Source organism: Symphalangus syndactylus, chromosome 15 (genome assembly GCF_028878055.3).
Source record: "Symphalangus syndactylus isolate Jambi chromosome 15, NHGRI_mSymSyn1-v2.1_pri, whole genome shotgun sequence".
NCBI lineage: Eukaryota > Metazoa > Chordata > Mammalia > Primates > Hylobatidae > Symphalangus > Symphalangus syndactylus.
Window position 1 is genome coordinate 14,512,098 of NC_072437.2, and position 25,884 is coordinate 14,537,981.

The 25,884-nt window shown below is 36.0% G+C and overlaps 1 long non-coding RNA gene across 1 annotated transcript; it reads right to left on the reverse strand.

The window, feature by feature from the left end:
* Window positions 1-522: 522 nt before the first annotated feature.
* LOC129463859 (uncharacterized) lies at window positions 523-25,845 on the reverse strand. The gene is made up of 4 exons (XR_008651313.2): window positions 25,784-25,845; window positions 25,069-25,600; window positions 1,790-1,933; window positions 523-790 (listed from the first exon to the last, which is right to left on the reverse strand). It is a non-coding gene; the product is annotated as an uncharacterized lncRNA (long non-coding RNA).
* Window positions 25,846-25,884: the final 39 nt, after the last annotated feature.

A 25,884-nucleotide genomic window follows, 5' to 3' on the forward strand; every position in this document is an offset into this window, starting at 1 on the left:
CATTCCAATTTAAAACGCAAATATTAACAATTTCAAGTATTTCCTCTCTAAGAACATCTCATAGTGATGCAGCTTGTGTCACTATAAAAACATCAATTTCCAAATTCTCATTCATTGCAGATCCTCATCTAGTTGCTGAATAAAAACAGTAGCTCTAACCCTGAAGTTTTATTGTCCATTAGCTTAAATTCAACCTGATTTTTAAAAATGTAGAAGCCATTACTAAAAATACTAAATGTAAAGAAAAACAGAGCTAACATGTGACAAATCTAAGTGAGCTGACTGACATAGAATGAGGAATCTATTAAATCTTCAAAGATCTAGTTTTCTGCAGCCCCCAACCTCCTTTGCTCTAGGCAATTCCAAATATCTAGCATTAATCATGCATTAGTTCCTCTTACCCCAGCTTCCTCTCCCATACCTCCTAAAATGCAGCGTAACATTTATTGCCATCCCTGGAACTGATTTGGTGCACACTACCACTCAACAGAAGAGTTTATATTTAAATTATGGACTCTCCAATAGTTTAAACATGTTTATTTTCCTCTTGCCTTGCTCTTAGTCTTGTCCACAGGAAATTTATTTTTGCCTGACAGCCATCCATTTATAAAAAGTTGCTTTGTACAAACTTCTTTATCTTCTTTGCTGATGGTCTCATTTTCTTTGCGGTCTATTCGTCTGTACTGATATTTTTCTGTGTGATAAGAAGGTTATCTACCAAATGGCAGTAGACTTACTGCCAGTAGTGGCAGCTGTTCAATTTTAGATGATCTTCTGAATCATAACTTTCCTAGGGAAAAGACACAGTGTATGTGCATTAAATGTGATTATTTTAAAATTTGGTTATTCACATATACAATCAGAAATTTAGCTTTCCATCTTCGGGGCAGAAGAATAACTCTCCATAAAAAGAGGTCTTGCATTTTTCTGATGACGTTCACTCCAGGCAGCCTAACAGCTTTCAATTCTGTCTCCACCACTTATCTAGCATTTGACTTTGGGCAGGATACTAAATTTCTATGTCTTCATTTTGCTCATCCCCAAAGTGAAGATAAAAATATTACCGTCTTTGGGAGTATTGTTAGCAGGATTGAGTGAGTTAATATGTGTGAAGCTCTCAATTGGTGCCTGGCAGCTAGAAGGCACTCCATGAAAGTCGGTCATTCTTATTATTGCAAGAATAACTTTGTCTTAATGACAATCAAAACATCATCTTGGGTTTTGTCTGTATGACTGATGGACTGGCATTTTCATCACATCAACCATTATTTAGGATAGGATAATCTCAGTTGTTGAGTGATGTTATTACAGAAGTTCAGTAACATTCAATAAAGTCTCAGCAACACTATTCAATAATATTGAAGAACCATATCACCTTTTACAGTCAATTTAAATAACCAGGAAACTGTAAACAACCACACTTTTTCCAGAGTTGTTTTCCTGATGGGGCATGCAGAACAGTACAATTGCTACAATGTACATCAGGTGTGGGCTCTTCTCAAAAATGTTAAGTGTGAATATAAATATAGGAAAGTAAAAAATGTAAAGGCTATTTTATTGTATGTGTGTGTGTTATGAAGGTATTCTGACAAAAATTGAAAACGTTTCTCTTATTCCATCACATGCAGAAACAAAGAAAGCAGTTCTATAAGTAGTATGGGCTGCTTCATACTTTGAGATATAGAAGTCCAGACAGGTACCTAGTTACATATTAAGGCCAAGAACAGGGGAACTGTTACTGACTCCTCTCTTTCCCTCTACCACATCACCCAGCTGCGCTCCTACTTACTGCTTATTCAGCCCTGTTGGCTGCAGACTCTAAGTGTCTCTTAAATCTATCCCCATTGGTTATTCTCAAGGATGAAGCTCCACCATCTTGAGCTTGGATGACTGCAATGGTCTCCTCAATGGTGTCCAAATTCTATCTTCTCACCTAAAACCATAACCAGAGAAATCTTTTTAAACCTGTATTTGGGGCATGGTCCTTAGAGGCTTAAGCCTTAAGTGGCTTCCTATTGCCTACCCAATGAAGTCTCCAATCTTCAGCTTGACGGTGGGGCCCTGAATAACTGAGCCCTGCCTCCTGGACAGCCTGGGTCCCTCTTTGCTCTGCTCACTCAGTCACGTTGATCTTCCTATCCTGGAGTGTGGCTCACTCTCCACACCATTGACTGTTCGATTGCTGCCCACCCTTCAAATCTCAGCATCAACACTGTCCTTTGATACAGGCCTTTTCTCGCTGCACTGGCACCCCCTTCATAAACACCTGCCATTTCTAATCACACCAACCTGTGCTTCTCCTTTTGTTCACTCCACGTGGGATACTTGTTGACATTTTCTCCATTCGAATATGAGCTCCACGGGGGCAGGCACCATATTTGTCTTGTGGCAGATGTTAGCCTCTGATTGGGCAGAATATCTGACATATAATTTTCAATGCTCGTTGAATATGTAAATAAACTTAGAGAATGCCTAGATAATTTCTTAATACCCGATTACTGTATTTTGAGATGGCTTGCTGAACTGGTTTAAATTTGGATCTGAATAATGCCAGACCTACTTAATTAAATGAAATTGTAAATAATTCAATGAAGGTATTTGACCATGAAATGGAAATATAATGGAGTTGTTAAAAACATAGTCACCATGGCTGGAATGCTGTGTTCAAATACTGCCTGTGCAACTTAGATGTGTCCTTGGGCTAATTACTGACCTCTAGTTCCTCCGTTTCCTCAGCTGTCAAATTATTGTGAGAATTAAACACATGAAAATATCTAAAGCACTTAGAAGCATAATAAGCCTAATAGTTCAGACCCAATCATCTAAAAGGAAAACTCTCTTCTCTTCTTCCATCAATTGGATGCTTGTCTTTCATATTTGCAAGTTAAAACATTAGATAATATAAAATTATAAAATTGCACAAAGTAAAAACTCTGAAAAATTTTTCTATGACCTTTCCTTTGACCAAATATCCAGATTGGTCTGATCTGGACAATTTAGGTGTTTGGAGTCTACGACAACATAGCATATATGCACTCCACCCAGTCAGATGGAAGGAACAAATTAATCTTGGTGTCATCATCCAGAGTATTTGCCCATCACAGGTTTTCTCTTTTCACTCACTGAGCTGAGTATAGACAGTCTCTCAGACACCTCCAGATTGTCCATGGCAGGAAATTTCCTACCTGGACAGCAGTGGGTGGCCCATTGAAGGGAGAAACCAAGCCTTTTGTCAGGATTCTTGATAAACTGCCATTATCTGAGCAGAGGCTTTTCCTTTTGTCCTGACAAAAATGTCTGTATATGTCTATTTTCATGTATTTTTATGTGATAATTTCCTATTCTACCACCTTAAGAATTCAAAATAGTCTTTCGTGGAAAAACATCAGGAGCTTAACAAAAATCACACTGAGTTACAGTTTCTGGTTTTTCTAAAGAACAAAGCCTTATTAGGTTCTTAAGTATGATTCAACAATTAAATCAAATGAAATCACTAATTTCCGCCCCCCTCTTTCACTCACCCCAGACTGCTTTATAGAGGATGTAATCCATTGCGATGCTACTAAAGGGAGGACACGTCTTCCAAGGTATATTCACTCTTAAAAAATGATCAGGTTGGTTTGGATAAATAACTTTGAAGTCTTTATAGTTTAAAGAAGCTGCATTTAAAGTACAAGATTATAATTGGCCATTTCTGTCAAGCTGAAAAAAGATCTTTTCGCCATCAATAATCCACTTTAGGTATATAGTGATGCAAAAACATTTCATCTTTTAAATTGATTGCATATTAGCACATTTTGGTCAATGAGTTTATTTTTTCTTTTTATTTCCAAAGATGCAATAAGTAAGAAAAAAAAGCTTTTAAACAGGCTTTTAAACAGCCAGAAATGACATGATTTATTTGCATGAATTGCACATATGGCTGAAGTTCTTCCTGTGCCATATTTTCAATACATTAAAATATTTTCTACATTATGATGTTTTATAAAGTTATTCTCAGCAACTCTGGGGAATATAGCTATTATATCCTTAGGAAGATGAAATGATCCTCATTCTTCTGGGAGTTCAGTGTTATTAAAGAGGTTTATAAGCACTAGATATGGAAGCTAAAATTATTTACCTTAGTCTTCTTTTGTGTTTGTAATTAAGCATCGTAAAAATGCAGAAAAGAGCAGACACAGGAAGTAATAAATGTAAAAATATTGTATAACTTCACTGTACTTCAAATGTATATTGTCCCATTTTGCCTTCAGAGTAAATGAACTTGGGAAATCATTATATATATACATATATACACACACACATATACTTATTAGATCCATAAATATATATGTACTTTTAGGACTGCTATATCAGAGGCAAATAAAGGGTTTGCTATTTCCCTGAATTTCCGCTACACACATTTTAAAAGCAAAGTGGGTTTACTAGTGGTGACATTTTAAAACAGGAACATTTGGATGATTTGAAGTGAACCAATTCTGAGACTCAGTCATTACCATGGCAACACAAGGGTTCAGAAGTCTTCATGTGGAGGCAATCATTGGGTACTCTTGCGTAAAGCACAGATGATTTAGTCCTGCTTTTGTCAGAAAGGTTAAATGGATTCTTTTAATAAACCGGAAAATGTGCCAATAAGTCCAATATCCATGAAAGTAGATATCACTAATGGTTCATCAACCTAAGTCTTCCCACAAAGGGTTCAACTTCCTTCAAAGCATGTGGGAGAGTCATTTCCCCCCATTTCTGAGATGGTATGTTGTTAGCCTTCCAAACAGTGAAGGACACTAATTGATTCCTTTATTCAATTTTACATATCATTCCTTGTGTATAACTTTTGCCAATAAAGCGAAATAAATTTCCTACCTATTCATTCAAAATATTCCTGTATCACAAAGGTTAAGGAAGGGATGAGCATAAATGTTCCACTCTCCCGCTTGATGGAGGAGGATGGATGGAGAAAAACAAAACAAAACACAGCAGAAACTAAGATGCTTTGAGAAGGCTCTCACGACGTTTTATTGACTGAGGGCCATCACAGACAATGCCTTCTCCACTTATTTATTTGGACACTTTGCTTAAGGAGAATAAAATAAACTCTTGGTATATTTCCATTTTTAGGGTTAAATTAGATTTTCTGGAACAACATACAAATATATGCAATTCACAGTCATCAAAGATGATACCTGTTGGTGGTGGCGGGATAGAACAGACTTTAAGCTTAAAGCTGTGTGTACACTGCTCTTGACCGTGTAGTATTTCCAGAAGACCTTATCAAGTAAGAGGCTTTGCATAATTCCGTAACTGTGTGTTTAGAGCTTCCCGAGGAACAACCACAGACTGAGAGTCTTTGGGACATGAGCACAGCCATAGCTTCCAGTCCTTCCTATGTGTGTTATCTACAGGGTGGTCTTTATTCCAAGTGAATCATTTCCATCCTGTACACCAGTACATGTGCTGAGCACACTTTCATAGACCAAAAATAGAACTGATGATTAACAAAATTCCTCCATAGGATTTATAGAGGATTGGGAAGAGAATTAGAAATGAGGCTGAGTTCACCCCACGTGCATTTAAGAGGGTTCAAGACTTGCCTTCCTCCAATTTACAGACATCCACGGAGAAACCAGTGGGCACTAGTACAAGCTAGTTGCAGAAAAAGCAGATAATGTCTCAGTCCCTATATAGCAGGAAAGATGGTCATGCCATTTATGTACAAGAAAATAGTTCATTTTCAATATAAGAAGTGTTTAAAACAAAGTCTTCGATAGGACCAAAGGATACTATGAGTGCTGGGAATCAGGGAAGAAAAAATACTTTTTGTTTATTAACCTCTCTTAATGTAATGAAACACAACTATCAAATCTTAACAAGAAACGGAACATGGTCTTGTTATTATTTCTTTCCACATCATGATATGGTTTCTGTGAGCCAGGAGTCAACGGATTCCTTATGGGGGCTAATAAGGTGTCAGCTGGGCTGTGTTCTCAGCTATGCAAGAATCCACTTTCAATCTCATTCAGGTTTGGGGCAGGATCAGCTTGCAGCTGCATGATTCAGAGCCTCAGCTGTTGCTGTTTGTTGACGAGATACTGGCCTTGGCGTGGGGATGTTCCCAGCATGGCTGCTCACATCATCAGACCAGCAAGAAGAGCCTCTCTCTTCCTTCTACCAAGATGGAGCCATACACAGTACAACGCAAAGCCTAATGACTGCAGCGACATCCGTGAAGAAGGAAGGAAGTCGGTGGTCTTGCTTGCATTCAAGAGGAAAGGACGTGAAGGTTAAGAGCGTGAGGGCCCCCTGGCTTCTATTCACCACAAGATCTACCATCCCATTTTACAGAAACAGTGTCTGAAATGATGGCTTGCCAGAATTCCCATGGTGAAAGACAAACCCATCTTTAAACACCAGTCTCTGGGTCTCTCTTGACTCCACTGCTTCTTCAGTGCAGGGCGTAGAAGACAACCTTGAGTCATGACTCATGGAAAATGGTTAATGTCCTCCCAGATTACTGAACAATTCATTCTTCACTTTCCAGAGTTCTTCCAAATATAGATTATTGGTGCTGCACTAGCAATGTCCTGGAAACACTCAGCTTTTCAGTTCAGCTTTCTTTTTCCTATAATGAACTTGATTATATATGGCTAAGTTTTAGATAGAATTTTCAGTTCAGCTTTTTCTTGTAATGAACTTGATTATATAGGGCTAAATTTTATATAGAATTAAAGCCAAAAAACTGGAACTCCTGGTGCCTAAGACCAAAGGATATTAGTGTAAAGAGAGTGGAAATGAGATTGACCAAGTGGTATAAATTTTTCCAAATTTTGGCTGCCAACATCCTAATTTTATTTTAAATGACATCGTTGGTATATTCCCAGTATATCAAATAAGCAAACATGATTTCTGATTCATTCATTCACTTAACATATTCATTGAGGGACAATTCTGACAGGCACATCTAGGAAGCTAAGCTTGGATATGATAAGGTCGCTGGCCCTCAGGATGTTTTTGTTCTACTGGGGAGATAGGTAATAGCCAGCATGTAATGTGATTTTGTGTGTGTGTGTTTGTGTGTGTGTGTGTGTGTGTGTGTGATTTTAGGAAGTAGTAAGTCATCAGAAGAAAAATAAAACAAGATAGGTAGATAGAGAGTTCCCTGAGAGAGGGTAACCGTCTAATTAAAAAGCCAACTAAAGACTTTCCTCTTAAAAAAATAGCATTGGAGCAGACAGCTGGATAGAGTAGTGATAGAACGAGCTGTGTGTTGTTCTGGGGCAGGTATGTTTCAATAGAGGCAAATGCAGGTGTTACCACCATGAAGGAGCAGACTGAAGTGGATACAGCAGGTATAGACAGCTCTTTTGAAATGTGTTGTGAAATTGTAGGAGAGGGTTTATAATCAGGGAAGGTTTTGTTGATGATGTAATTCTTATGATGAAAGGTATTACAACATATTTATGAGGATATAAAAATGATACCAAAGAGAAATAATACTTGATAAATTAATAGAGTAAGTGAAAATGTCAAATGCAAAGGCCTTGAACATGCACATGAAGATGAAAGCCATTTCTCATACAGTATTGGATAGGAAGACAGGTTCAGACACAGGAGCTTGGCAGCCCTGATGGAAGGCTGGATTTCTCCTGAATTTTTCCACTTTCTCGGTGAAATAAGAAGCTAAGCCATCAGCTGAGAGTGAGAGAAGAAAAGATGAGACTGGAGAAGACAGACAAAGTTGAGAAATTTATTGTTTGTTAGTGAGTGAAAGACCAAATTAAAGGTAAGATTGCTAGACAGAGCCAAAGGTGCACTTCTATTTTTCCAACCAGAAATCTCAAAGGTAATTTGTCAGAATGATTGGGTATCTTCTTGTAGCCTTATTTACCTGCTCTGGTCTAGCCAGGGTGGTGTTTGGCCAAGTTCATGTACTAGAGAGAGAAGGGTCAAGGCAGCTGTGAATATAGCCATGGGAAAGATTAGTGTGGGAAGGGGCCACTGGCAAAGGTGGGGGTACTATGAACAAGGGAAGGACAGGGAGTGAGAAATGCTGAAGGCCTTGAAGCATCGCAGAAGAGGCATCTAGGGTGAGTTGTAGAGGCCAGTGTGGAGCCTTCTCAGCTGGTCTCTCCCCTTTCCTGGACTGTCCACTCTGAATGGCCCTATGCACAACACCTGTGACTCTTGATAGGGAAGAAGCTATTGTCAGTATCTATTTTAACTGGGTGATAGCAGTAGTAAAATAGTTGATAACAGGGTGTGTTGTCACCAGTGAATTAAAAAATGATAGAACCATCAGAAATCTGTTTTAAAACAACTGAGGTAAAAGGAGAAAAAAAAATGTGCTTGTATCACAGGAATACCACACTCACCCTCAATGCCCTTTTTCTATCATTCCAAACACATACTAGAGATCACTTGTCCAAGGCAGAATAGACCAGTTATGCTTTAGCAGAAACCTGAGGTCATTAGACAGATCTAATCAAACCTGTTACTGTTGTGATGTGCAAGACACACACACAAATGCCAAACTACAGAGGTGAAAGAAGAGGTCAAATCTCAAAATCTGAGGATCTGACTGAAGAACTAGCTAGCCTTGAGAATAAATCTTTGAGTAAATGGAATGTTGATACATAACATATGAGTCTGAAATTCAAGAGAACAGGTGGGGATGGAAACATAAATTTCAGAATGTAAATATGAAAGTCATTAAAAGCTACAAGACCGAATGGAATTAAGCGTAAGAGTGAGTGCAGGCAGAAACAAGAAGAGGCTCAAGAACTGAGCCTTTGGTGGCCCCATGTTATAAGGATAAAGACAAAAAGAGGGAAAGAAACTGAGAAGGATCAGCCAGAAAGTGTGAGGACAATCAGGGAAAGCTGGTGTCTTGAGAAGCAAGTGAAAAATGTATTGGAAGGAGAAAGAAATGGGTAAGTATTCTATTCTTCTTCTTCCCCATTGCTGCCTCCAGACCATTCATTTTCCACAAAAACTTGCATCTATATACAATACTTCTACAGCACAGAAAGGTGAGACATGGATGTGGATTTTGATTTTAGGCTTTAGAAATGTAGAGGTTGTTGAGTGCTTTCATAGTAATAGATTTGATCACAGAGTAGAGGTGAATTTTATTAGAATAAATCTAAGAGAAGAGTTGCAGGAAAAATAAACAAATACAAATAACTATTTCTGGGGCATTCTTCTGTTTGAGAATGGGGGAGGACATGAGCTGGAGAACGATATGGGTTAACATTTTTTTTTAAGATGAAAGAAACAAGAGCATGTTTATACACTGAAGGGAATGACTTATTAGTGAAGAAAAATGTGTTAATGCAGAGGAAAATGGGAAACTTAATTGAATGATGTTCATAAGTGTTGAATAAGACAGAGTCTAATGCACTTTGCGGGCTGGGCCCCAGCGAGGAGCATGGCCTGGCCACCCACAGCAAAAGAAGAGAAGGCGGAATGAACAGACCCACATTCAGTCCGTTGAGGGAGCCTGTAGGAATTTTCTGACTGCTTCTATTTTCCATCTGAATCAAAAATCAAGAAACCAGTTTGGTGTGAGAATGGAGGAGGAGGTGTTGGAAGTTTGAGGAGAGGAAAGGTGTGAAAGAGAAATGTAAAAGAGGAGAGTGAACAGGGAATATGGTATGGGTATAGTTGCCAGGCAGTATTAAGAGCCCTTTTGAGGTTAGTTATCATGAACTTAAAGTTCGTGCCAGCATGGATGTGTGTATTTCTCCAGCCATGATTAGTTTCATAAAAGGTTGTACAAATGTAGGTATGGAAGAGACAGAAAGTTGGTTATACTTAGCCAGTAATGTGGTTTTTCCTAAGCAACCATGATGAAGTGAGGAGAAGATAAACATTTAGGGTGTACACCAGGTAGTACCTGTGCTTAGGGGCCGTGGAAATTATTCTGCATGAAGGGAAAAGTGAATTGGCAAAAGAGAGAGTAAAGGTATGGTAGGATTAAAGGGCTGTGGGTTCCTGTAAAGTCAAAAGGTTCCAGAGGGAGTGAACTAGGAAGATGGTGTCTGGAGACAAGGATACTTGATCCTTGGTCATGACCACAACTAAGAAATGACCATGGGAGCCGTGGCTAAGTTGAGTGAGGACAAGCTTATGAAAGGAGAGGATTCCCAGGAACTGAGAGGCCTGGCTATTGAAAGGATCACGTATGTAAGAATTCAAATTACTAAGGATAATAGCAACAGAGCATGGGATCTGATAGCTGGTAAATGACAGCAACAAGGAGCAGGAGGAAGATGTGTGTGATATTCACAGGAGGGTTTTCATAGAGGGGACAGTGTCAGAAAGCGGGAATGAGAAGTAAGGAATCATGCACCTTCTCTCTAGGTTTAGTAGAAGCCTGTGAAATAGAAGCAGCCCCACCATGGAAGTGGACATCCAGCTTCCTTCCATTGCCGAGTGCTCCATTTCCTCTACAGCCCCCAGTCCAAGTTCCTGAGAAATGAAATGTGATTATCCAAGCATTTGTTTTGAATCTTGTCATGCCAGCTTGTGATTAATGACTCCTCTGTCATGTCGTCACCCACAGTCCCATGGTCTGGAGTTGCGAGCAGGAACTAGGAGTGGCTGGGGGTTGTGATTTGGTTATGATTTGGTTTTGCCAACTATGACCCCATAGAGACTGCTGCGTTGTTAATTAATGTGAAATTCTTTTTGGAAAAAAAGTCCTGCAGTTAGGAAGTTATGTTGCATGCAAAAACATGAAAAATATTCTACATGTTTTTTTCTTGATAAAATATATTATATTACAATTCTGTTTTTCTACCCAATTGGTATCTGGCCAACATGAAAGTATCTTGCCCAACAACAATCCGGTGAGAGGCAGTGTGTGAAACAAGAGTTCTGCGGTCTTTCCTCCTTCCTTTGTCCTCCTGATGGGACTTCTTGCATGCACAATGTTTATTTTGGCTAATCTTTAGTGGTAGCCTGTTAAGGCTGTGCCTCCAATGCTTCCAAACACTCATATTGTTTATGGAGCATAGGAACTATCACAATTAACTTGATTTGTATCTTTCTTAAATAGGGAACCATACTTAGCTAGAGACCAAGTAACTAGAACCAAATGTAATTGGAATAATGTGTTTACAGCACACTTTTAGCAGAAAGAGATATTTACTACTTTCCAGCTCAACACACACACACACACACACAAATGTTCACACATGTATGCGCATCCTACCACACATACACATAAAAGATTTAAGTGCTAAAAACCAAGAAAATCAAAACAGTTATTTAATTACATAATTTTAAGTCTACTGTACAATACAACGAACCTTGAAGTCCAGAATGTAAGTTTAGCTACTTAACCCTCAAAAAGAGTATAATCATTAAATTTTAGTTGTTTAAGTAGGAAAAAGAACAAATTGAAGCAAATAAGATGAAAACAGAATGCTGAGCTGTATTAAGTCATAGTAAGTTAAGCATTCTGTTTCTTTAACAATACTATGTTTCAATGCAAGATGTTGCAGGAAGACTATCATAGGAGCTAAACTATGATGAGTTTTAACGAAGATATTACGTGGAATGCTAGCTGACTTCCTCTTCATATATTTGAAATTCTTTGCAGAATTACAACTTGTAATCAGAAACAGAACACCTGTTCTGGTCTAGGCTTGTAGAAAAAAGTGAATATTTATTCAGTATTTCTTTACAGACAAATGAAGTATATAACTGGAAAGTCAAGAGTTTGTGTATGTGGCGCAGATGGAAACTTAGAGCTGACATACAGAAGCCAAGTAGGTTTGCAGCTCTGATCCTAACTCAATACATTCTTCCCTCCCTGCAGGGTGCATTGACTGGGAGCCTCAGGCTCTCTTCCAGCAGGAAGTGAACTAGGATGCAATGTCACCTGGCATATACCCTTTGATTCTTTTAGTTGTAGTTCAGTAGTAAACCTAAGTAAATGCAACCTCGAACCAAGATCATATTGTCATTCCCCCCAACCGTCCAACCTAGATAAGCCATGTGTTTGTTCCTTGATGCCACTTGTAAAGCAAATGAAATACATATGCAGAGCTTTTGCTTATTGCACTAGTGGAGTTTGAACTTTGTACAAGCAAGTGCCTGCCAATTGCTTTAAGTGTTGCTGAAAAGTATAATAGTGGCCTGAGAACTGTGAAAAAGGGCAGTTTCCATAATGGCTTTGAACGATAACATTCTGTTGAATACGGAATAAGCGTTAAGCCTCTTTCTTCTCGTGGAAGACAACAATTGGATGTTACTTTTCTACTTATTCTCTCACAAATAAAATAGGTGAAATAAACACGTGGATCACTTAGTACTATTCATTTACATTTGTCATGGTGGTTTTAGCTCATGGAATCTCATTAGCATTTCTCCTCATCTGCCATTGGGCATTTTTCCTCTGCTGATATGTAACAACAATCTTTTTAATGTATTTGGTTTATAAACACGGGCTTTTTGTTCTTGTGTTTATGCTGTTGACTTTCATGTTAGACCATAAGAAATAATAACCAGAATTGTTATATAGAATAAGCAATAATAACTAGAATTTTTACATGGAGCATAATAACTACAATTGTTGTACATAGAATTGTTCCTTTTTCATTCACTTATTTATAACTGTTTATTAGAATTAAGGCAATAGTTATATTCAATAAATTAAAGACTACATAACATTTCCTAATGCAAAATAGTGAGGTCATCCCACTAACTATTACAGTCATCTGTGAAAATTTTCAGACTACTTGGTTTCATCGAAATGTTAATAATAGCTTTTTATTTTTTATAATAACTTCTCTTACATGATTCCTTTTGTTGTTCATCCAAACAAACCAATATCCAAACATCAAGATACTTTCAGACAACAACTCTGAGAGTTGTTCCCAGAAAAATTACATGCAGTAAAATTATCTTTAAAAGAGAAAATATACAAGGTCTCAGAGAGAATCTCACAGTGTTTAATTCTAATATAAGCAAAGAACAAAATTTTGACCTTCAAAAATTATTAACTTATTAAAAAAAAAACTTTCACACCTTTGTCTCCCAATTTGTTACAAAGAAGCAAAAAGAAGCCAAAATACTGAAGCTAGTCCCCTGCAAAAAGACATTGTTTTATTGGGTGATTTTCCAAAAAATCCCTGGAAAACTGTGGTCTTAAAAATTTATGACCTAAGTATATCAATCAGAATGAGCATTCCTGAGGTTGATTTCAAATTTGTGAATAAACAGATAAATATTTGTCAACAATTTCAAATTTCTAGATCTTGAAATATTTTTGATATACTTAAAAAGACAAATTATCATTATTTCTTCATCGGCTGTTATATACTTTTGCTAATATGAATATTTTAGAGGACAAAAGGAAGATGGTGCAGAGACAATTTTTTATAACTTTTTCCCCACCATTGCCAGCAGTCTATGATTTCTTTTTTATGTCCATTTATTTGGCAGGAGTTGCTGATTTTATTGTTGCCATTTTTTTTTTTCCATGAAGAGCTGGAAGATAAAGCTATTCTTTAGTTTGCTCATCTGCAAATGGCATCCCATGGGTCCTTAGCAAAGCACAGAAATGAATTTCAGATACCTGCCATAATTCTTCTGCTGCTGTCCTTAAAATAATCTTCAAAGTTGCAAATATTCTCATCCAAAATGGGATGCAGATTCATTACCTAATCAAGAGATTAAATAAACAATTGAAAAAAATCATAGCTGCAGACATAGTATTATCTATATAATAGACCATTTAATCAGGAAGGAAACAACAACAACAGGCATATAAGAAAGCTTTAGGGAGCTGAGCATAGTAGCTCATGTCTGTAATCTCAACAATTTGGGAGGGCAAGGCAGGAAAATTCCTGGAGGCTAGGAGTTTGAGACCAGCCTAGGCAACCTAGTGAGACCCTATCTCTACAAAAAGTAATTATAAAAAATTAGCCAGGCCTCATAGCTACTCAGGAAACCGAGATAGGAGGATTGCTTGAGCCCAGGAGTCCTAGGTTACAGTGAGTTATGATCATGCCACTGTACTTCAGCCTGAGTGACAGTGAGACACCATCTCAAAAAAAAAAAAAAAAAAAGTAAATAGATTTGCAAAGCATGTCAGTACAAGATAAATTAAAAAGCGGAAACTTTCTCCATAACTTGAAAAACATAAGAAAATTGATAAAATATATAAAGCAATGCTTTGAGATACACTTTAGAAGACTTTACATCAAGAAACAAACAGTGGTCCTTGAGAGGTCACAAATAAACATGAGTGCTACAATTTCCCTGGTTTAAACAATACGACTTTCTAGGTTGTATCATGTGCAGGAGGAGCACAGGTAGTTTTCAGTGAAACCATTGAGATGAGGAGAAGATGACCAATGTAGCTAGAAATTTCAGGACAATGTTCTACAGAAAGGAGAACTCCAGAGACAGAACTGTTGTTATTTTCCAGAGCTCTCCTTGATATTCAGTTGTATACTAATCAGCATTTGCATGAGAAAACTATCAAAATGATAAAAAAAATCTAAAAATAATTAGAGTAAGGTGTTCTGCAGTCACAAAAAGAAAAGAATAATGCTTGTTGTCAACAGCTAGACGGGGAAACCTCATAATTCAATGTATACTGGATAGGTAACTTGGAAAAGTCTCCTGGGGTCGGGCATGGTGGCTCACACCTGTAATCCCAGCACTTTGGGAGGCCAAGGCAGGAGGATTACCTGAGGTCTGGAGTTCAAGACCAGCTTGGCCAACATAGTGAAACCCTGTCTCCACTAAAAATACAAAAACTAGCCAGGTGTGCTGGCAGGCACCTGTAATCCCAGCTACTTGGGAGGCTGAGGCAGGAGAATTGTTTGAACCTGGGAGGTGGAGGTTGCAGTGAGCTGAGATCACGCCATTCCACTCCAGCTTGGGCGACAAGAGTGAGACTCCATAAAAAAAATAAAAAATAAAAATTCCTGGATTAAACAATGCTCCAGATTCACAGGCCTAAAGTACTTAATGTGTTAGCAACTAACATATGAATTCAAGAATAAAAGTAAAAAACATTTATAAGAATACAAAATATACAGAATGACCAACACTCGCTTTAGGGAAATTTTACAATTTGTGACATGTAAAAATAAACCTTATCAGGCATGCAGAAAGGCAGATAAATAATAATAAATGAATAATAAAATCTATCACCTTAAACCCAAACTAACAAAGGTGCTAGAATTTGTGGTTGAGAGCTTAAACACTCACTATGACAACATTCTGTGTTTTATCAAATTAGATAGAGATATGGAAGGTGTAAAAAAGATCTAAATCAACTTCTAGAAATAAAAACAACACTGATTCTGATGAGAAATTTACAGGATGGGATTAATAGAAAATGAGCCAATTCAGAAAAAAAAAAAAAAAAGAAGTGAACTTGAAGACAAAGCAATAGAAACATTTCAAAATAAAACTAAGAGAAAAATATTTAAAAAGTGAAAAAAATCAATGAATTGTAAATAATCTTCAAGTGGGCTTATTTGTGTACCACTGGAGCTCCTAAAGAAGGTGAAAAATGGGGGCGCAGGAAAATAACTTGAAAGAAATAATGGTCAAACATTTTCCAAACTTGACAAAAGCTATAAACCTGCAGACTCAAGAAGTCAAGAACCTCAAACATAAAAAAAGATACACTATAATCAGTTTGCTAAAAATATAATGAAGAGAAAATCTTAAATGAAACCGGAGAAGAGAGACATATTGCATAAAAAAGGAGTGAAAAATAAGAATGATAGACAGTAGGTTTATCATTAGAATCAATGCAAGTGAAAAGAGACCTCTTCAGTGTACTGAAAGAAAAACACCTGTCAGATGAGAATTCCATATCCTGCAATATGTGTCTTTCAAAACTGGAAGTGAAATAAAGACTTCTTCAGAGACACAAAACCCTGAACCTGATAGAATTTATCACCAGCAGACCCACACTGCCAGAAGTATTAGAAGAATTCTTTCAGGTAGAAGAAAAATGAAATCATTGGAAACCTGGATTTACACAAACATACTGAGAACACTAGAAATGATAAACACAATGAGATCAGCACAAAGTTTTGGAGGAGAGGAAAGGAATTCCACTATTATAAGTTTTAATGTTATAGTTAACATAATATTACTTGAAATTAGGCTGTTATAAGTTAAAGATGTATATTATAAACTCTAGAGCAACCAACTGAAATCACATAACAGTGTTATATTTATTAAACCAAAAAATGTGAAAAAATATGATTATGAAAATGTCTTTTTTCACCTTTTCCTCTTTTTTTGCTTTTTTTTAGATTAGTTTTACAACTAATATTGCTAGTGTTTTTCAACCAATCGAAAAGACAGCAAAAAAGGAGGCAAAGGTGAAAAAAGGAACACACATGAAAAGCAAAGCCAAATACACCTTGTTTACAAGATATGCCCTTTAACATTTTTAATTGATATATCGTAGTTGTACACATTTGGGGGTACCTGGTATATTCTGATATATGTATACAATGTGTAATGATCAAATCAGGAAAATTGATATCTATCACTTCAAATATTTATATGTGTTATTGAGAACATTACAATTTTTCTCTTCTAGCTATTTTGAAATATACAATAAATTATTTTTAACTATAATTTTTCTACTGTACTATCAAATACTAACATTTATTATTTTTATCTAACTGTAATTTTGTACAAAGCAACTTCTTTTTATTTCTTTTCTTCACTTCCCTTTCTATTAATAGCTTCTGATAACCACCATTCTAGTCTCTACCTCCATCAGATCCACATTTTTTAGCTCCCACATATGAGTGAGAGCATGTAATATTTGTCTATCTGTGCCTGGTTTATTTGACTCAACATAATAACCTCTAGATATAAAAAAAGAATAAAATTCCATCACTTGCAGCAACATGGAAGGAGCTGGGTTTATATTTGTATGTGTGTGTGTATATATATGAGTAATAAAAATAAAGATGTGGAAAATATACCAAATTTATGTTAACGTTAATCAAAATAAATCTGGATTGGCATATTAATTTAAAAACAGCAGATTTCAGAGGAAAGAATATGATCACCTATTGTTAAAAGTTTGTTTCATAATGATAAAAACACTGAATTCATCAAAAGGACATATCATTTAAAATTCTTATGCACCTAACAGAGCTTCAAAATACTTTATTTTTTTATTTTTATTTTTATTTTTTTGAGATGGAGTCTTGCTCTGTCGCCCAGGCTGGAGTGCAGTGGCGCAATCTCGGCTCACTGCAAGCTCCGCCTCCCGGGTTCACGCCATTCTCCTGCCTCAGCCTCTCCGAGTAGCTGGGACTACAGGCGCACCCACCACGCCCGGCTAATTTTTTGTATTTTTAGTAGAGACGGGGTTTCACCGTGGTCTCTATCTCCTGACCTTGTGATCCGCCCGCCTCGGCCTCCCAATGTGCTGGGATTACAAGCGTGAGCCACAGCGCCCGGCCCAAAATACTTTAAGTAGTGAATGACATCAGCATGATGACAGACTAAGAAGCTACAGGTCCTTTTCCCCCCAAAATGACACTGAGTTAGCAGCAATATGTGGACTAGAATACCTCTGTGAGAACTCTAGAGACCAGTTGACAAGCTACAAAATCCAGGCCATTGTAAAACCCAGAGAAGATTCCAGGAAAAAAAAGTAGAAAATAATGTGATGTTTGACACATCTGTTTATGTCCCTTCCCTCCCACAGCATAGCATGTTACAACTAGGAGACATCCTCTCACACTGGCATTTCTCTGTCAGGAACTAAACAAATGAATGTTTCACATATCCAACATTCTGGCATGTCTAGAACGGGTTGAGGACTTCATTTCTATCTAGCTTGAATTGGAGCATTGATGGGATGGGTGGCAGAATTTAGAAATTCTTCAAAATAGGCAAGCAGTAGGTTGGAGCTTCTGTTCTGCTGTCAGACATTGGGGAATGGGGGTGCAAAAGATCAGAAAAGATTTGAGAAGTCCTAGACCTCCATCCATGCTTAGGGAGCAGGTCTTTCCCTGAATGAAGCCAGTGTGCAAAGACTAAAGAGAGTTTTTTTTTTTTCAAATGTCCAAATCCCAGCAAAGAATTACACAGCATACGTAAAAACAGGAAATGTATCCCATAAATATATACACCTACTTGGAACCTACAAATTTAAATTTTAAAAAAATTAACAAAAAAAACAAGAAAACACAGTTCAAGGAAAGAAATTAATAATACTCCAGAAACCATTCAGGAAAAGACCACAGTTAAACATCATTCTCAGTGGTAAAATACTGAAATATTTTTCTTTGTGACCAGAAATAAGGTACGGATACTGCTCTTGCCACTTCCATTCAACATAATATTAGAAGTCCTAGCCAGAGCAATTAAGCAAGATAAAGAAATAAAGGGAACCTAAATTAGAAAGGAAAAAAGAACAGTATCTTTGTTCACAGATATCATGATCTTATATATAGAAACTCATAAAAGTTTTGCACACACATACAAACCTGTTAGAACTAATAAGTGAATTCAACATAGCTGCAGGATACAAAAATTAACAAACAAAAATTAGTTGTGTTCTTTACAATAACAATGAACATTCCAAAAGAGAAATTAAGAGAAGAGTTACATTTATGACAGCATCAAAAAGAATAAAAAACATAGAAATAAATCTACCCATGGAGGTGAAAGACTATACAGTGAAAACTACAAAGCAGTTCTGAAATATAATGACAAAGGTACAAATAAATGGAAAGACATTCTATGTTCATGAATTCGAAGACTTAATATTAGTAAGATGTCCACATCACCCAGAGAAATTTATGAACTCAATGCAATCCCTATAGAAATCTCAGTGGCTTTTTTTTCCTTGCAGAAATAGAAAAACCCATCCAGAAATTCATATGGAATCTCAGGGACCCTGAATAGCCAAACAATTTTGAAAATGAAGGAATTCAAAAGAATCACACCTCCTAATTTCAATGCCTATTACTTAGCTACAGTAATTAAAGTAGTGTGTTACTGGCACAAAGACAAAAAAATAAACCAATGGAAAAGATTAGAGAGCCTACGAATTTACCTCCACTTATAAGATTAAATTATATTTGATAAGATTGTCAAGACTACTGAGTGTGGAAAGGGTCATCTCTTCAACAAGTGATGTTGGAAAACTAGATATTCACATGCAAAAGAGTGAAGTTGGACCTTTATCTTTCACCATATGCCAAAATGAGATCAAAGTGGATTAAATGCCTAAGCATAAGATCTAAAACTATAAAATTTCTAGATGAAAATATAAGGGAAAAGCTTCATGACATTGGACTTGGCAATAATTTCATGTCTATGACACTCAAGTACATAAGACAAAAATTAAAAATAAACAAATGGGATGACACCAAACTGAAAGCTTTTGCAATTCAAGGACCCAATAAAAAGAGTGAAAATACAATCTATGGAATGGGGGAAAATATTTGCAAGTCATATATTTAATGAAAAGTTAACATCTGGACTATATAAAGAAATACAATGCAGCAACAGAAAATAAAAAAACTAATTACAAATTGCCAAAGAACTTGAATAGACATTTCTACAAAGATGATATACTAATAGCTAGCAAACATATAAAAACTACTCAATATCACTAATCACTGAGAAAAGTAAATCAACAAGATATCAACAAGATATCACCACATGCCCATTAGGATTGCTACCATGGAAAACAACATCAACAACAAAACAACAAACAAACCACAACAAAAATCACAGAAAATGAATCTTGGTGAGGATGGGGAGAAATTGGAATTCTCTTGCACTCCTGGTGGAATTTTGTAATGATAAAATCATTATGAAAATCAGCATGGAGTTTCCTTAAATAATTAAAAAGAGAACTAGCATATGATCCAGAAATTCCATCTTTGGGTACTTACCCAAAATAACTGAGAAAAGGGACCTGAAGAGATATTTTTACATCTATGTTCTTAGCAGCACTACTTGAAATAGCCAAAAGGTGTAATAACCACAATGTCTGTGATGGATATGTACAGCAGAATATCATTCAGCCTTAATAAGGACAAAAATCCTTTGCTACAACATTGAGAAAGCATGGGGACATTATGTAAAGTGAAATATGCTAGTCACAAGATGACAAATATTGTATGATCCAATGTAGATAATATTAAAACAGTCCAAGTCATAGAAACAGAACGTGGAATGGTGGTTACCAGAGGCTGCAGGGAGAGTAGAAAGAAGAGCTGCTTAATAGGTATAAACTGAAATTTGCAAAATGAATATGTATGGAGAAGTGTCTCACCAAAATGAGAATATACTTGCTACTTAACTGTACACTTGGAAAATGGTTAAGATGGTAAATTTTGTGTGTTTTCTACCACAATAAAGAAATAGAAATATATTAAGTAAAAGTTGATAGAACTGAGAAAAAGAACTAGACAATTCTTCAAATATGTGCTGATATTTTAACATTCAGCCTTATTAACTGATAAAAGAAATAGAAAGTAAGAATATAGAAGACTTGAACAGCTATATCAATCAAATTAATCTACTTGACACCTAGAATACTCTTTGTAACAATATAAGAATTGACATTATTCTCAAGTTCACATGTGACATTACCAAAATAGACCATATTATGGATAATAAAACAAGTCTTAATTTATTTCACATGATTCATATCATATAAGGTATGTTCTCTGGTGGAAGTAAAATTAAATAAGAAATAAATAACAGAAAGATACATGGACATTCCCGAATTATTTGGGTATTAAATAACATACTTAAAAACAATCCATGTGTCAAATAACAAACCAAAATGGAAATATTAAAATATTTGAACGGAATGAAAATAAAAATTCATCATGTCAGGATAGGTAGGATACTACTAAAGTAGTGCTTAGCTGAATGTATAAGTACTAAACATCTACATTAGAAAAAGAAAGGGCTCCAAATTATTGACTTCACCTTCCAACTTAAGAAACCAGAAAAGAATCACCAAATTAATCACAAAATATATAGAATAAATAAAATAGTAAAAATCAGATAGTAATCAATAAAATAAAAATACAAACCAGAGAAATTCAAAAAAGTAAAGATGGATCTTTGAGTCAATCAAGGAAATTTATAAATCTCTAGCCAGAATGATCTGAAAAAAAAAAAAAAAAAAAAAGCACCAAATTTGCAAAGAATGGGAGTGGCGTTACTAAAGATCCATAGATATTAGGCAATAAAGAAGAATGTTGTAAACAACTGTATGACAGGCAATATGACAACTTCGAAAAATGAACACACTTACTGAGAAAATACAGCAATAGTCACTCAAGAAGAGTTAGATTACTTGAAATACTCTACATTGTAGTTAAAAACCTGCCTCCACCAAAATTCCAGACCCAGATGGTTTCGCTGATGATTTATATCAAATATTTACAGAAAAATAGCAACTCTACCCAAGTTCTCCCAGAAAATTTAAAAGGAGAACCACTTCCCAACACATTTTGTGGCCTGGATTTACTCTGATATCATAACCAGACAATTACATTCATAGAAAAGAAAGCATAGACTAATATTCATCATAAGCAAAAATGCAAAAGTTCTAACAAAATTATAACAAATCAAATCCAACAATATACAAAATAATAACATACAAAAAGTAAGAGATGTTTATTCTAAGAATTAAGGTTTGGTTTTATGTATGAAAATTCATCTGAAATTACACACATTTGTAAACTGAATTTCCTGATAAGTATTCTTAGAAGAGTTAAGATAGAAACATCTCAATCTGAAAAATGGCATCAGAAATGCTTACAGCTAACATCAGACTTAATAGCGAAAGACTGAAACTTTTTTCACTAAGGTGAGGAACAAAACAGATTCAACTCTCACCACTTTTATTGAACATTTTTCTGGAATTTTCAGTCAATGAAATCAGGACGGAAAAAGAAAAAAATTCGCCAAGATTGGAAAGGAAGAAATACTACTATACATACTCATTAAAACTCTAGGCTGTCTTTTTTAGAAATTAGCTAACTGTTTCTAAAATAAATACAGAAATGCAAGGCATCTAAAATAGTCAGAATATGTTGAATAAAAAAGACAAAGTTGTAGACCTAACATTTTAGATTTCAAGACTTATTATATAATGACAAATATGAGACCAAGAGAATGAACAGATATTCCAGAAGTAGATCTATACACATATGGACAACTAATTTTTGACAAAGTTTTACAGAAGATTAAATGGAAAAAGGATAGCCTTGAAATAAATGGTGCTAGACTAATTGGATATCCATATGTAAATAATGTATCTCTAATTCATACCATGCCTTATATAAAATATTAACTCACCGGGCGCGGTGGCTCAGGCTTGTAGTCCCAGCACTTTGGGAGGCCGAGGCGGGCGGATCACGAGGTCAGGAGATCGAGACCACGGTGAAACCCCGTCTCTACTAAAAATACAAAAAGTTAGCCGGGCGTGGTGGCGGGTGCCTGTAGTCCCAGCTACTCGGAGAGGCTGAGGCAGGAGAATGGCGTGAACCCGGGAGGCGGAGCCTGCAGTGAGCCGAGATTGCGCCACTGCACTCCAGCCTGGGAGACAGAGCAAGACGCCGTCTCAAAAAATAAATAAATAAATAAATAAAATAAAATAAAATAAAATATTAACTCAAATAAGATTTTAGAGTTAATTCTAAAATTACAAAAATTCTAGAAAAAGGAAACAAATTCTTTGTGACACAGATTAGGCTCAGATCAATAATAGAATAAATTGATATGTTGTAATTCATCTAATTCATCAAAATTAAACTGCCCTTCAAAAGGTACCATGAATGAAAAGACAAACCACAGATTGGGAAAAACTGATTATCAAGTTATATGTGTAATGTCTAATAAATAACTTGCATTCAAAATATTTTTAAAATATTCTCAAAACTTAAAAATAACCAACCACCCAATTAAAATATGAGTAACTGATTTGAATAGACACTTCATCAAAGAAGACATGTGGATAGCAATAAGCACATTAAAAGATGTTCAATGTACTTAGTAATTAGAAAAAGTCCAAATGAAGTGCACAATCTGATAGCACTATACACCTATTCGAATAGCTCAATTTCAAGACACTGTCCACACTCAATTTAGTCAAGAATCCTGAGAGAACTGGAATTTTCACACTGCTGGTGACAAGATAAAGCCATGGAGTTACTTTAGAAAATAGTATGACGGTTGATTAACATTTTAAATACATACCTCTGTAGGATTTACTGATTCCCATGCTAGGTGTTTCCCCACAGGAAATGAAAACATATATCCATGCAAATATTTATACATACAAGTTCATACCAGTTTTATTTGTAACAGCGCAAATTTGGAAACAACTCAAATGTTCATTAACAGATGATTGAATATAAAAACTGTAGCATACCCATGCAATGAAAAACTACTAAGCAGGAAAAAATGAGTGAAGTATTGATACACTCAACTATGTGAATGAATCTCAAAAAAAAAAAACACACATTCTGAATGAAATAAGTCAAACAACAACAACAACAAAAGGTACACTGTATCATTACATTTACACAAACTTCTAGGAAATGTAAGCTAATAGATAAGGCCAGGAAGTAGACTAGTGGTTGCTTTGGGATGGGGCAGTCAGTATCAGTTTTAAGGGGTAAACATATGCCAAAACCTATTAAGTGGTACATTTTAAACATGTAAAATTTATTTTGTATCAACTTTTTCTTAATATAGCAGTTAACAAAAAGATAATTTTAACTACATTTATGACAATATTTTGGTCTGGGCTTCATGAACAACTACCTGAATGATGGCTCAAAAATCTCCTTTTGATATGTGATCAGATGAAAGAAGATAGTAAATGCTGCAACATGTGTGCCAGTGGAGAATTTGTAATTCTTTCCGCATAAATGTAACTTAAAGTTTACCAAGAGACTATTTGGTTTAATGTAATAGCCAAATAATCTTTTACAGACATTCATACTCTTACTCATTCTTCTGCACTCATCAAATATTTAATTAGATGCATGCTCTCTGAAACATGTATGTATATCATGTTTTAAAAATCAGATGCAAATTTTGTGTTTATACTCTCATAGGAAAGGATGTTACACAAATTATGTACAAACAACTAAATCATTTTAAATCCTTAAAATACATAACAGAGAGCTTGATACATAGGATATACTCAATAATAGCAGCATATCATAAACAAGAGTGATAAAAGGATAAATCCAGTATCATGGGGCATTTAGAGAAGGAAGATCTGTGTGTGTGTGTGTGTGTGTGTGTGCAGAAGGGATATGTTTGAGGGGAAGTGTGAGTATCTAGAAAGCTTCCTGAATTGGATGACTTTGAGAACTGATTCAGCGCTGTCCTGCATCACAGGGCTACAGGTGATATGAAGATGAAGCTAGGTAAATAGATCAGAAGAAGAAAAACAGGTTTAGGTCTGAATTTTATATTTTTCCTTTTTTAAAACAAGTTGATTTCCCCTTCCTCTTCATTGTAATCTTCATTAATAGAACAGACAATAAATTGAAAATACATAATTAAAATGCCAGTTTTATGGCATACATCAAAAAATGGAGGTTTGGAAATTAATTATATATGAGAAGAAAGCTACCTGCTGTTAAAAAATAAGAAAAAAATATACAGACATCACATAAAATTTTCCCACACCAGGTTTTTCATAGCTTGCACAGCTTCTTCCTTTCATCACTGGACTCATTTTCCCACCTTCCTGACCCCAGTTTAGGATGCAGTTCATTCAGTGCAGTTTCTAGCCATAAGCTCTAGAGTATAGAAAAAGATTCACATTACTCTGGGTGTTTGGTTCACGAGTTTACCTTGAGTATCAGGTTGGATTTTTTACTCGCAAATGTTTATAAACCTGCTACTGCATGCAACACACTGTTCTAGGTACTAGATGAGACATGCCAAATAGTGAAAATACTTCACCATCAATGGAGACTGCAATAGACAAATACGGATGATGGCGATAACACACCTACGATGTCGAAGAGGAAAAAAGTACTGAGTAAAGAACAGGCTTACTTCAAGGTTTTGCTTGCACCTTGTGGCAGTTCTAATTCCTTTTGCATATCCTGGAGGTGTTTACTAGCTTCTATATGCATATATTACCACACCATGAAGTAGTGTCTATATACTTGAGAGATGATACTTCATGCTTCTATTTCTTTAGAACTCTTTTTTAAAGGTTTAATGTTTGAAAATGTTAGTAGGTGTTATACGACTGCATATGTTAAGTGAATCTCCCTTGCGTAGTTGAATGGTGTGGGAGTGCACTGTTAAACCATCTGGTTGGTCCAGTTGAAAAATCCCTTTTACTTGATGAGATGGGGATGTAGGCTGAAGAGCTGGCCTGGTTGAAGAGCCATGGGAACACCCTCCTCCTTCCTTCCTTATTTCTTCTGAGGTGGAAGTGTGATGCTCCAAAACACAGTTCCTCTCTCTTCAGTTCCTTCTGTTGTTTTCTTAAGCTTAATAGCTCTGTGTTCTGGAAACCATTTCATTGGTTTTTGATTTTATAGTGCTCTCTTTACTCAAATGTACACAGCCAAGAGTACTGAGGAGTAAACCAAAGTAGAACAGTGTTACACCCCTTTCAAATTCATTCACACTTCCACCAGAGTGATATTTCACAGGTTTTAATATTATCAGGTGACTTTCCTATGTAAAAGCACCTAGTCACTCTCCATGACAAAGCGCAGCTCCTTGGCATAGCTTGTCCATATCTGTACCTCCCTACCTTTCCAGGCTCCTTTCCCATAGTCTTCTTTGTAGAATTCACTGCAGCCTAACTGCCTTCCTTCTGCCTGCCCAGAAGTGTACCAGGCTCACTCATGCCTT